This window comes from Sorex fumeus, unplaced genomic scaffold (assembly GCF_029834395.1).
Source record: "Sorex fumeus unplaced genomic scaffold, SorFum_2.1 ptg000095l, whole genome shotgun sequence".
Classification (NCBI taxonomy): Eukaryota; Metazoa; Chordata; class Mammalia; order Eulipotyphla; family Soricidae; genus Sorex; species Sorex fumeus.
In genome coordinates this window covers 8438466-8452973 of record NW_026606152.1, presented here as the reverse complement: position 1 = coordinate 8452973, position 14508 = coordinate 8438466, and the positions used below count along the sequence as shown (strand labels likewise).

Genomic DNA, 14508 nt, shown 5'->3' with positions numbered 1-14508 from the left:
TAGAAAAATAAACCAGAGTCTAACCTTGGGGTTTTTTTAACTTTTTTTTTTCCCCTTTTGCCCACACCCAGTGATGCTCAAGAGTTACTCCAGTCTCTGCATTCAGGAATCACTTCCAGCAGTACGGAGGTGCCCACATGAGATACTAGAGATTGAACCCAGGTTGCTGGGTACAAGGTAAGCACCCTACCCGCTGTACTCTGATTCCAACCCCATCACTGTTTTAATTTCTAAATTTGCAAAACATGCATATTAAAGTACATATTATATACTTTTACAAAAATAACACAGTTGCTGAACTTAGGCTAAAATCAAACTGTTTAAATTGGAATTGTTTTACCAATATTACCTGGTTATCAACCCTGTTCCTGTGTCTTTCCATACAAACTAGGAAGAAAAACGTGTTTTTATGAAAAGCGACTTAATGCTTGTTAAAAATTAGTTTGGACATGTGTTTATAATTTTAGAAGGTAAATGGCAGGTTCAGCATACTATTTTCACTTAGAAATCTGAAACTTTCCATTTTCAAAAACTGAATTTAGAACTGTGCTTGCAGTTAGGACCTCAGTACATGCTTTTATTCCTATGCAGGCTACTTGCTCAGATTAAAATAATACATAAAAGGTTTCTAATGTTACCAGAATGGTGGACATTTAATATTAAGTTGCCATTTTCATCTCATCCTTTACAATCAGAATACAGCAAATATTCAACAATTAACTTTTATTTGACCCATTTAAGCAAGGTGCTTACATCTAACATGCAAAGTTATAATATCAATGTGTTCAGGGGAGATACATTGTATTCATGATGTTAACTTTAGTGGTATTCTGTAACAAATTCCCAAATACTTGGACTGATTCTAGCACTTTACAAGTCCGCCTTCATACTAACAAACCACAAGTACGATCATTTTCAATTAACATATACAAGAGTGATTCGAGTTTAAAACTGATCAACACAAAAGGTCGACTACTAAGTGTTTGGACCAGTCAGGGAGAACTGCAAAGAGGCAACTCCGTAACCTTATCTAAGCAAAGAAAACGAACAGAGCCAGCAAGCCGTGAACGAAGCAGTCCAACTTCGTGTTTTAACTCAGACCCGAATCAAACACGAAGTAGTTCTAGCTAGTCTTCATCGTTTCCCCCCTCCCCCATTCATCTGCAGGGGCCCTACAGGGGATGCTGGAAGCCCCACGCAGCAGATGAAACAACATCCATTCCCACTCAGAACTCTAGAGGGCACTCGAAAGATGCCCTCCTCCACCCCTCCTCCCGGGAACGTGAGCAGCTGCAGGCCCAGCGCTGCTCACCGAGGTCGGGCTGCAGCAGTGGGCACCAGGTCTGCAGCGGTGCAGTGGTGCCGGCTCCCAGCTGCAGCGAGGCCCAGCCCACACCGCCCCAGGCGCAGCTACCACCCCGGGAGACACTCCTACCCCTCCACACCCGAGGGGGCAGCCCTGCCCCGAGGCCGACCCCCTCCAACCTGACACCTTCTAACACGCACCAACTGATTAACCACAGAGGACTCACAATGGGGTGTTCTCACTTTGGACCACAGATACACCAGAGACGTTGCTGAAGGCGATTCCAGGTCCTGGGGATAAAGGGGAAAAGGGAAAATGGACCCAAATACAGGAGCCAGGTGGGAGCGCAAGCCTGTTCCTACGAGAACACGAGAGAAGTCGACGCCAAGGAGGACGGACCCCGTTCTGGTCACTCGCCCCGGGGCGCCCCACATCGCCTCCCGCGAGCAGTGAAGGAGGAAGGGGCTGAAAACGCGCCTGGAAGACCCGAGGGGCGCGCAGCGGCCCGGGTCGTGCAGGCTGCGCCGAGAAGGGGTGGGGGGAGGAGGGCCGGCGGTGCCTAGACGCCACGAAGGGCATCGCGCTTCCCCCGCATTCGCGCAGCTGCAGCCACCCCGAAGCTCCGGGAATCAAGTCTCGGGAAACTGAGGCTCGCGTCACCGTCAGGGAGAAAAGTGCCACACTGGCCCCGAACACTTGCCCTGGGCCCGAGACTTGCTCAAACCCTCCCCCGCCCCCACCCCCCAGCAGTCCGCGACCGGCAGCGCTGCCTCCACGTCCGCCATTAGCGCCCCAGCCAAACAATACGTGAGGAGCGAGGGCCGCGCAGCGCCGGGCCGGGGCGGAGCGCGGGGCCGCGGCCGGGCAGGGCAGCACCCGCGCCCGGGAAACTTGGGGGCCGCGGGGCACCGCGCCGGGGCCCGCAGCCCCAGGCCGGGCGCGGGAGGCGCCGCCGACGGGCCTCACCCCCACCCTGCCCGCACGAAAGGAAAAGCCCCCGCGACCTCCCACCGCCCCGGCCGGGCGGCCCCCGCCCAGCAGCGAGCCCCCCCCGCCGCCGCGAACGCCTCCCCCGGCCCGGCCCTCACTGTCGCCGCCCCGCGGGTCGCGCTCCCGGCCGCTGCGACGCGAGCGGAGCCCACGGCGGCCCCCAGGCCCCGACGCGCCGGCGGCCGCGGCAGCCGCGCCGCGGGGGATTCGGAGCCGGTCGCCGGGAAGCTCGGAGGCTGCCCTCACCCATCTCCGCCTCCCCGGTCGCCTCCGCCTCCGCCTCCGCCTCCTCCGAGCCTGCGCCGCTCCCCACCACCCCCACTCTCGGCGGCCCCGGGCTGGAAGAACAGCTCCGAGAAGCCTCACCTGGCTCCGGCTGCGGCTCGGCCGAACGGACCTCCGCTCCCCAGGCCCACCCCCCCTTCGGCCACACGCACAACTCCGCTCGGCCGAGTCCCGGCCCGAGGGCTGCGGAGGAGGAGGAGGCGGCGGCGGCAGCACGGCCGAGCCCGGGGACGCCCCGCCCTCGCGCCCCCATAGGCGGGCGCAGAGGGCGGGCCCGGGCGCTGCGGGCACGTCCATTGGCCGCCTCGGCCTTCCTTCACGACCCCCCTCGAGGGGGTGGTCCGGGAGGCCGTCCGTCAGACGCGAGCCACGCCCCCGCGCGCCCGGGCCACGCCCCGCTCGGCTCCCGCCGCGTCCCCGCCCCGGCTTGCCCCCGCCTCCCGCCCCGCCCCCACTCCGGGGTCCGTCAGGGTCAGGCCGCGCGAGTTTCGTTACCCGCCGCGCTGGCCGCCGGCCTGCTCCCGGGGCACTGGCGCCCTCGCGGCCCGGCCTGGTCCGTGGACAGCGGCCGCCGGCGCCAGCTCCCGCGGGCGCAGGCGGCTGGGGGCCGCCGGCGCTCCCTCGAGCCCCCCTGCCCGGGGACGCCGGGCCTCGATAAGCCCCACGCCTCCCCGCCCGGGGCGTGGGACCCCGCGGGGGCGAGCGGGGCGGCGGGGCCACGTGGGGGCTGGGCCGCGGGCGCCGCGACTCCCCGCAGGGCCCGAGGGCCGCCTCGAGCGCGCCTCGTCCCGGGGGACGGGCCCCGCCGCCCGCCATGGCTGCGGGAGGAGACGGCGTCCTCCATTTTGTGGGGGCCGCCGCAGGACGTGGGGCCAGTGCCACGGCGGCCCCGGGGCTGGGGACCGGCCCGGGGCGCCCCCGCTCGGCCCCCCGTTCGGCTGGGAGCGCGGTCCCCGCTCCCGGCGTCCGGGCCCAGGGCTGGGGGCGCCGCGGGGACCAGGCAGACGCCGCTCCCGCTCCCATCCACCAAGATGGAGGCCGCGCGGGCTCCCGGGGCTGGGCCGCGGCCGCCCTCGACCCGACCTTCCCCGCCGGCTGCCCGCGAGGGGCCTCGGCGAGGGGCCCCGGGGCTGCGGGGGCCGGGCCGGGCCGCGGCGAGGGCGCTGGGACGTGCGGGCCGCGGCCGGCGTGTGCGGAAGCCGCCCGCGCGCCCCTTTGTTCCACGACAGCGCGGCCGCGGACGGCGGGGCCCGGGTCCCAGCCTGGAGGGACGGGCCGCCGTCGCGCTCGCCCTGGCGGCTGCGGGCGGGATGACAGCAGGTGTGCCGAGTGGCGGCCCTGCTTTTCCTGGGAGCCGGCCTCCGTGATGGTCGCGCCACCGCCCGCCGCTGAGTCCTGGCGCCATGACTGGAAGTTCTACCCGATCGTAACGAGCTTGAGGCTTTCATGCACTTGGTCACCCGTGAATTGCTTCCTGAGGATGATGTTGCAGACTCCCTGCAGAGCTGCTCCTATGGAAAGTTGGCATTCGTTCTTTGTAACGAAACAAGTTGACCTTCCATCCAAGGCTACATGAAATAAATGCGTTCTATTGAAATGGTCTCTGATATCTGTTTGAAGCAGCTTTCTCAAAACTGGAGCAAACGTTAGTATACCTTTTCAACTCTGAATTGGAGAACTAAATATCTTTTTATCAGTATCTTATCACGTGAACATTCTGATGTCATTAACTGAAGATCAGAACGTTTTACCAATGTAGGACAATATTGTAGTGAGTATTTATTTTGTCACCATGAAACAGGACAATACCTTCTGTTTGTTGGGTTTATACTCAGTTTGTAGTTAGAAGGCCTAATGTACTTCCAGTTCTACTGTCACAAACTTGTAGATTGACATAGTATTTTTTGACAAAACTAACCATCAGCAAATTCCCTCGCATTATAGATTCCTTAGCCATTTGATAAATAGCAACAAGAATAACAGATTTTATCATAACTCTTATACATTATGTTCATTTATGTCGAAGTTAATGGGCAGTGAAAATTTTCACTGGGCTGACTATACTACAAAATTTTTAGTTGGAGGGGTGGAGTGATAGCACAGCAGGTAAGGCGTCTCCCTTTCATGCGGCTGACACGGGTTCAGCTCACACGGGTTCGATCCCCGGCATCCCATATGGTCCCCCGAGCACCACCAGGGTTAACCCCTGTGCAACGCCGAGTGTGACCCAAAAAGCGAAAATAAATAAAAAGAATTTTTTTAAAAAATTTTAGTTGGAGTTTAGAACTATGAGTGGCAGGAGTTTTTATGTCAATTTAAATCATACTTAATTTTATGTTAAAACACTTTAAGTGTATGGATGTTTCATAATACTCATAAGTTGTAAATGGAAGAGGTAAACCAAATGTACATCATGTGATAAATGATAAAATATTAAATGTCTGCAAAATGGAATATTATTCAGCTATAATAAGGAATAAAGTTTGACACATGACCTTTGAAGACATTAGCACTGTAGCACTGTAGCACTGTCCTCCCCTTGTGCATGGATTTACTCCAGCAGGCACCACCTAGTGGTGCTGGGGGTCTCCAGAACCACACCTGGGAGTTCTCTGAGTGTTCCTAGGCCACATCTGATGGTGTTCAGAGAAATTATACAAGCCAGAAATCAAACTTGGGTAGGATATATGCTTCACAACCCCTAAGGCTGTGTTCCTGGTTCCTATAATACGCTTTTGGAAGTGGGGGTGCACACCTAGTGGATATTGCTCAGGGTTTACTCCTGGCTCTACGCTCAGGGATAATACCTGGAGAGACTCAGGACCACATGTGGTGTCAAGGATTCAAGATTGGTTGCATGCATGTCAAGTACCTTAACCACTGTACTACCTCTTTTCTCCTATAGTATGCAATTTTAACTCACTAAAGCTCTTACTAAAAATGTGTATAATTGCATTATTCTGTACTAGTAAAAAGGAAGAATCCAGACGTGGACCAGGGAGGTGCTCAATGAATTGGAGCACATTCTTTGCATGTAGGAACCCCAGGTTCTATCCCCAGTACTACAAGCTCCCCTACCACTGCCAGGAGTGCTCCCCTGCCCCTACAAGGCAAAAAATAAAAAAAAAAGGGGGAAAGCAACTGAAAATTGCAACAAAAAAAAAAAGTCAGTATGAAGACTGTAGAAAACTTGCATTTCAAATACTTGTTTGTTCACCAAAAATCCTGAGCAAGTCGTCTTTCCTCTGAGCTTGTGTTTCATCATTTATAAACTAAAGCAAACCCAGTGCTGTCCTGAGGGAAAAATAGTACCTGTGGATATGATATAAAAATGTTAGAAGTTACTAACAGAATAAATCTGAAGCATTCTCATCTAAAGTAAAAAAATCTATGATCATGAATGTTGACTAGATTTGTTGTCAGGATTGTTTCACAATACATGCATATTTCAGGGACTGTGGACATGGCTCAGTGGTAAATCATATGCCTTGCATGTATAGGGCCCTAGTTTTGACACCCTGATGCATCACAAAGAATAGTTTACAAGAAATATATATATATTCATATTTCAAGTGATTATGGTCTGCACTCAAAACTAATGTCAGTTACATTTTTTTAACTTAGGTGTAATGGTATTTGGGGTAATTAAGAGCTTGCTAGTAATTGAGATATAATAGTTACTGTGAACATCTATTAGGAGCCAGAGTGCTCAATTTTGAAATCTATTGCTCATAAATCACTGAATTACTGAAGGTGTACGTTAAATTGCTAAGCCTTAATTTCAGCATGAATAAATTGTAAATAATTCTACTCTTTTGATGGATTCAATAAACATGCACATGTGTAGAACATTCAATAAACATGCACCTTGTGCTTGGTAATCACTGTAATCACTGTAATCCTGTTGTTCCTCGATTTATTCGAGCGGGCGCCAGTAACATCTCTATTCGTCCCAGCCCTGATAATTTACAAGCCTCTCCGAATTCATCTTTTCCAGCGATTGGAGGCTTTTTCAGGGTCAGGGGATTGAGACCTGTTATAGTTACTGTTTTTGGCACATCGAACACGCCACGGGGAGCTTGCCAGGCTCTGTCCATGTGGGTGGGACACTCTCGGTAGCCTGCTGGGCTCTCCGTGAGGCATTCGTTGCCTACTAAATTTGTGCTTGGTAAATTCTCAAAAATAGTTATTTTGAGTCCAATCAGTAACTCAAAATTGTTACTGATTGGATTCCACGGGATGTCAAGAGACCATGTGGCCGCCCACCTACCAGATGGTCAGGCTTCTTCGTCAAGATCATGAACGATCGGTTTGAGGCCCTTCATGTTCCCGGAGCGAACAGATGCCATTGGGCTACACTAGCACGCGACAGGGACAAATGGAGACGTTACTGGCGCCCGCTCGAGCAAATCGATGACTAACGGGAAGTTAAGTGATTAAGTGATTAAGTTATTTTGAGGTCTTGCGTGCAGTCAAACCAGGCTCAATCCCCAGTATCACATATAGTGCCTCGAGCCACACCAGGAGTGCTTCCTCGGTGCAGAATCAGTAGTAAACCTTGAGCTCCAAACAAAACCTTTTTCATTATTGGCAATTGACTAAAAGTCTGACAAACTCCCCGTGGTGTATTCAATATGCCAAAAACCAGTAACAATGATGGGTCTCATTCTCCTGACCCTGAAAGAGCCTCGAATGTGGCACTTTTTAAAATCTCAGGGCTAGGACAAAGGAGATGTTACTGAGGCCTGCTCGAGACAATCAATGATCAACAGGATGACAGTGATACAGTGATACAGCAATTAACTCAGTGAAATATTATAAATATATATAAAATATATTTTTGAGGCACCATAAATACTGTACTAGTATCAAAAACATCATCATACTCGCAATAAACAAGCCAAATCTTGAAAGAAATGAACTTCACAATATGGTCAATTTTGGGGTCCAGGGCAATAGTACAATGGCTGAGGAGCTTGCCTTGCACACAGCCGACAAGGGCATGATTCCCAGCATACCATATGGTCACCAGGAGTGGTTGCTGAGCACAGAGCTAGCAGTTATGTCCTGAGCACCACAGGGAGTAACCCAAAAACCGAAAGCGAAAAGGGGGGCCACACCCAGTGGTGCTTTTTGTTGTCTATTTGTTTATTTTGGGCTACAGCCAACATTACTCAGTGGTTACATCTGACTCTGTGCTCAATAATTACTTCTGGTGGTGATCGGGGGACCATATGGGATGCTGGGGATTGAATCCAGGTGGGCTGCATGCAAGGCAAGGGCCCTACATGCTACTATTACTTTGACCCCTAATCTTATTTTAAAAATAAGCTAAGGATCGGGGTGATGGCTCAAAGGGTTGAAGTACAGGCAAGAGCCTTGGGGTTTAACCCCAGTTCTGCAAGTTCCCCTAAGTACCACCAGGAGTAGCTCCTGAGCACTGCCAGGGTTGGGGGCCAGACACTGAATAGCTTGACTCATTAATTTTCATTTTCTTTCATTCTTTTTGTGTTTATTTTACTTGGGTGGTGATACCCAGCTGTACTCAGGGCATACTCCTGTCTCTGAGCTCAGGGTTCAGTCCAAGAGGACTTAGGGAGCTGTATAGGGTGCGGAGAAGATGAAACCTGGATCAGCTCTGTGCAAGGCGAGCACCGTACCCACTATACAATCACTCTGGCTTCCTGTATTAATTTTCCTGTACTAAATGATGTTTGTTATTTTATAGTAATCAAAAGTCCTTTGATGTTGTTTTTGTTTGTTTTTTGCTTGCTTGCTGCTTCCCAAATGGTGCTGATTTGGGTGAGGGTGACCATAAGGAGCTACGGACAGAATTGGAGTTGGCTGCATCAGGCATAAAATTTAATCCCTGTACTAGCTCTCTGGACCTTAGACATGAAAAATCTAATAACATTTTTCTACCATTGTGCGGAAAGAATGAAAGCTAAATAAATTAAAACAAATCAATCGCACAATTTAACAACTGCTTTATAGAATTTAATATACCAAGAATTTTTTTGTGTTTATTCATCGAATGAACTCTAAGATGAGTTAATATTGCTGTCTTCCTTTTGCAGGTGAGGAAATAGGGAAACAATGGTTATTGAACTTCTCCAAGGTCTTGTGAGCTACATAGAATGGAAAGAGATTCCTTGACTAAGATAATGACTCATATGCACAGCACCACCAGGAGTGGTCCCTGAGCACCAAAAGATTTGTCCCAAAATAATAAACATATATATATATATATTTCCTTAGATAATTTTAATATTTTTCTATCTCATTTATTTAAAGAAGATACACTATTTGCTTTCTGTATAAAAAGAGAGGGCAAGAGATAGTACAGTGCCTTGCATGCACTGAACCCAGGTTTGGTCTCATCACTAAATGATCCCCCATGTATTGCTGACTACAACACTGGAGGCCCCTAAGAACCCCAGTGTATTTTCCTGAAGGCACCAGGACAATAGTACTTGGGTGACCCTGGTGTCCACAGCACTCGAGCCCTTCACTGAACCACTGCCAGGTTGGCCGAGAATCAGGTGTGGGGGCCCAGATTCCCCAAACCTGCCCTCTACCCTCACTCCCTCCAGAAAGATGTGCCTTGAATAGTAGAGTATGTGCCTTGCTTGGGTTAATCCTTGGCACTCTGTGTTCCTTCCCAGGACAGCCAGTGTAGCTTGTGACCCAACAAACACCATCAGGAGTGGCCCTGGTCTTTCTCAATCACTGTCAATTGTGACATCCACAACCACAGAAATATGAACAGACACTTCAACAGTGGCTACAGCTACCAAACTGATTTCAAGTTTCCCACATATGGTTTGGAAAACCCTGTTTTAGATGTGTAAATTCACATTTTCAAAAACAGGTATAAGATTGTAACAGAAAAAGAGGGTGATATAGAATGAACTATGGATTGAAAAAAAATTTCGTCAAAATAGGTATTGAAGTTTCCTTTCTTCCTGAATTCTAACTACATGTTTTTTATTTTGTTGAAACTGTAATGCATCTAACAATAACTTTGGAAAAGTAATGTGATGATTTAGAAGAGAACATAGAATCAAAGTTGATACCAATTCTAACAATTGTTAGCTTTGTGACAATAGGTTTTTTTTCTTCCTTTGGAATTATTTTGGGGGACAGGAGCATCACACCCAGCAATGCTCAGGAGCTACTCTTAGTTCTTTGGGTAGACATACAGTGCCAAAATTCGAACCCAGGGCTGGAGTGATAGTACAATGAATAGAGCATTTGCCTTGCATGTAGCTGATTGGGTTCAATCCCCTGCACCTCATATGGTCTCCCAAACCCACCAGGAGTTACCCCTGAGCACAGGGCCAAGAATAAACCCTGAATATCTTCGAGTGCGACTGGAAAAAAATTTCAAACCCAAGCCTCTATAACCTGCTTCTAGATCTTCTTCCTTCCTTCTTTCCCTCTTTCCTTTTTATTTTTTTTTTAGGGGGCGGGGGAAACACTGGTGGTGCTCTCAGGGCTTACTCCTGGCTCTGTGCTCTGCGAAACATATGGGATGTTGGGGATCAAAGCTGAATCAACCGCCTGCAAGGCAAAACGCCCTACCTGCTACACTATGGCTCTGGCTCCATGCTTCTAGATCATTTGAAGCCTGCGTCTTCCTTAATAAAATTAAAGTGATTGTACACACTATATGTCATTGAAAGAAAAAGTTCCTTCTCTCTCCTTCTGTCTTCTCATCCCTTGAGATCTCAATGTCTCCAACCAGCCCTTTTTCAGTTTTCCAGTTTGTTGAATAGTCTCCCTTTCTCTCAGTTCCTTGAGTTGTGTATTAAAGAATAAAATCTGTTTGTCACTGTAATCTTATTTCAGATTGCTATCTCTCCCCACTCCTGGGTCACACTGAAGTATTGGGACACACTGGTGTTGTTTATTTTATCACTCCAACAGTACTGCGTACTCTCTAGGTTTTAGAGGTTCTCACTGAAATCTAGAAGGAAAATTGCACAGGGAAGGTTATATCAAAGGATTTATGGAAGTCCTTCAACGATTAGATTCTGTGATCTTAGTTGCTTCCAAGATTGAGCAACTTTGAATAAAATTGCTATAACCATCACATTCAAATTATGGAGTGGGCATAAGTTTGCAATTCAGGAGCAGGATTACCTGATATTATGTAAGTTTAGTCTTACAAAAACTGCCAGTCTTCCAAAGATTGCATTTCAGCCAGTAAGGAATGAGATTTTCCTTTGTTTCACTTCCTCACCCAAGAATTTGATGTTGTCAGTGGTTTGTATTTTCAACATTCTAATAAATAAAGTAAAGTAAAGGCCCTCCCGTTGATCATCGATTTGCTCGAGCGGGCCCAGTAACGTCTCCATTGTAGACTTTGTTGTTACTGTGTCTGGCATATCGAATACTCTCGGTAGCTTGCTGGGCTCTCCGAGAGGGGTGGAGGAATCTAACTCTGGTCGGCCATGTTGGCTGCGTGCAAGGCAAACGCCCTACCCGCTGTGCTATTCTAATAAATATCTAATAATAATAAGTGTGTGGCTATAAATCTGTAGTTAATTATTGCCTTATTCTGTTAAATTTTTGATAATTGTTGTTTTTCCACCTAGTTTTTTTGGTTTTTTTGTTTGTTTGTTTTGTTTCTGGGTCCACCTGTGGTGCTTGGGGTGGCTCCTGATTGGGGCAAGGGAGGACCACAAGGATACAGGAATCAAACATGTGCCTCCAGCAAGCAACCCGATTCTGCAATCATTGAAAAAAGAAATGGAAATGAAAAGAAACCATGGGCAGAAGCGATAGTCCAATGGGCAAGGTGGTTGCTTTGCTTAAGGCCAAGCCCTGTTTGATTCCCGTTAGCCGACACAGTTCCCCAAACACCACCAGGAGTGATTCCCAAGCACAGGGCCAGGGGTAAGCCCTAAGTAGCACCACGGATGGCCCAAAAATACCAAAAAGAAAGGTAAAAGAAACTTTTAACAGATATACATATCTAGAAAATTTTAATTTATATATTTTGGTTTAGTTAGGGAGCCACACTCCAAGGTGCTTTACTCCTGGTTCTGCGTTAAACCCAGGTTAGCTATGTGCAAGGCACCTTCTTACTCAATATACCCGCACTCTCTGGCACTCATAATACATTTTTATTGCAGAGTAACAGAAGTAATAGAATAAGATGATCTGTAAAGGATTTTAAATAATAAATACATATATATTGCATTAAAGTAAAGGTCTAGGAGGAGATTTTAATGGAATTAGAAGTTCCATAACGTGTTCAGCCAATAAATAGTTTATGTGGGCTTTTGTTTGGGGCTATATCTGTGGTGATGGGAGCCTGCTCTGAGACCGTGTGGTGCAGGGCATCAACCATTAACTCCTACGTGCAAAATGTGTGACCAGTGCTCTGAGCAGTCTCCCTGGTTCCTATCATTTTATATCAACAGATGGGGGATATCACTGAGGACTGGGCATGCACTTTGCATGCAACAAAGCAGCACTGGGTCACTGAGCTCAGGGGACACTCCCACATGGTGCAGTGGTCTCACACCTATCAAGGAGTGTCTATGTGAGCACAGGACCAGGCATCATAGTTGGAGGCACCCCAAGGGAGCAGCCAGGCCTTTGTGCCACCCTGAAACTGCGAAAATGAAGTCAGGTAACAAAGTCCAAAATCCAACAACAATCACAGCAAAGAATTGCCCATTGTAAAACATCCTTGTACGTTGTCTCATGTCTCATATACTGCTCTTAGAGAAGATCACAATCATGATCATCCTGTTGTTCGTCGATTGCCTTGAGCAGGCACCAGTAACGTATCCTTCATCCTAGCCCTGAGATTCAAAAAAAGTGCCACATTCAAGGCTCTTTCAGGGTTAGGAGAATGAGACCCATCATTGTTACTGGTGGCATACTGGGTACGCCACAGGGAGTTTGCCAGACTAAGCCATGTGGGCAGGTTGCATTCAGTAGCCTGCCAGGTTGTCCAAAGCAGGAATGAGATAATAAGATGCTTCTGGGAGCTGGGTTTTATAGTCTCTGGGTCTTGACCGTTGATGGGATTACACTGCGCGGGGGGTGGGGGGGTGCAGTGGGTGGGTGTGACCCCCGCCTCTGGAAGATGGAGGACCTGGGTGGAGGATGCTTAACCCCGATCTGAGCAGGCTTGGAGATCTCGGCCCCGGGATCCGCATGCCTTTGTTCCTCTGCCGGTACCTTCATGCGTGTGGAGAGTGGTCTCAGCTTGGTTATGGCTGGTTCTGGAGGTCTTTGGGTGCTGGAGCTCTGCTCAGGGCAGGGAGGAAAACTTAACCCACCCCCCTCCAAGGGGCCCCAGTGAGGACATCCAGGTGCAGGGCCAGGAGACTCTGCACTGTTCTCTTCCGGGAGCTGGGTATTATAGTCTCTGAGAAGAAAAGGCTTCCAAATACTATCTGGCCAGAGCATAGAGTTCCCACCCAGAAGCCTGTCCACAGCCCTCTGTGTGGTCTCATTAAGCCCTTCCTCTGCCATGGCTGGGTGGGTGCTGTGAATGTGAATGAGATTGTAGGTTCCACTGTTGGTGTTGTATGTGTGTGCTCTGTGGATTCCACTGGTGGCACTGTTAGTGCATATTCCATGGGTTCCACTAGTGGTGCTATGTGTGCTCCATGGGTTTCACTAGTGCACTATGCATACTCCAGGTTTTTCTCTGGTGGTGTTGTGAGTGTGCTCTCTGTGTTCTTTCCATTCGTGGTTTCCACCGTGAGTGCATGCTCCATGGGTTCAACTATGTGCATCTTGTGAGTGCATGCCCCATGGGGAACATTGATGGCACTGTGAGTGCATGCTTTGCAGTGTTCGTTGAATCATGTGTTCTGGGCTGTGACCCAGCCCTGCAGCAGCTGGTTCTGGATGTAGTGTGGGGCTGGCAAGACAAAATAGGCAGACGGTTCCAGAATCCCTGGTCTTTGCCATCTTGGCCCTGTTCAGCTTGATTTAGGATCTGTAATGACAATCACTTATAGCTATGTTCTGAATTTGGTGCAGTGAAGTCACAGCCTGAGAGAGCATTGGGATAAAATCTTTCCTTGTGGCCCCAGCCTCACGCATGGATGATTTTCTCGGTCATCTAAGGACTTAGATGAGTGTGGGTTAAGGCAGATCCAGGTCTATGCGGGAACCAAAGCCTGGGCAGGATCATTGGATCACAGACGGTGTTGACTTGTTGGTGTCCTGCTCCCTGTGCAACTGTACAGGTGACTGTGAGTCAGATGACTGCTACAGAGCTGGTGTCGGCTAATCATTCACCTCTGGGAAAGACATCACACCATATGCCATGTTTGGGTGTGGTACTCGCATATGTGTGGCACAGGATGCTAAATGCCACACACTCTTTTTTAAAAATTATTATAAATTTTTTAAAATTGAAAAAATCAAGCTGAACAGGGCTGGAGCAATAGCACAGCGGATAGGGCGTTTGCCTTGCACACGGCCAACCCGGGTTCGATTCCCAGCATCCCATATGGTCCCCTGAGCACCGCCAGGGGTAGTTCCTGAGTGCAGAGTCAGGAGTAACCCCTGAGCATTGCCAGTTATGACCCAAAACGCCAAAAATAAATAAATAAATAAAATTAAAATACATTTACAAAGTTGTTCATGACTGGGCTTCTGTCATACGATGTTCCAACACCCATCCCTTTACTAGTTTTCATTTCCCACCACCAATGTCCCCAGTTTCCATCCTTCCACTCGACCACCCCCAGTCTGCCTGGTAGGCATCTCTCTCTCTCTCTCTCTCTCTCTCTCTCTCTCTCTCTCTCTCTCTCTCTCTCTTTCTCCTATTGGGCATTATGGTTGTACAGGTATTGAAAGTTCATCATTTATATACCTTTACCTCCTTTCAGCACTCAATTCTTTTTTTTTTCTTTTTGGGCCACACCCGGCGATACACAGGGTTTATT

At 49.0% G+C, this 14508-nt stretch overlaps 1 protein-coding gene across 1 annotated transcript in view; it reads right to left on the bottom strand.

Annotated features, from left to right (window-relative positions):
- Positions 1-2525, bottom strand: part of LOC130040773 (zinc finger MYM-type protein 2) — a 133233-nt gene extending 130708 nt beyond the window's left edge. The window contains exon 1 of the mRNA XM_056132802.1: positions 2395-2525. The gene's annotated coding sequence lies outside the window, so the exon portion shown is untranslated. The remainder of the gene's footprint in view (positions 1-2394) is intronic.
- Between the last annotated feature and the right edge of the window lie 11983 nt (positions 2526-14508).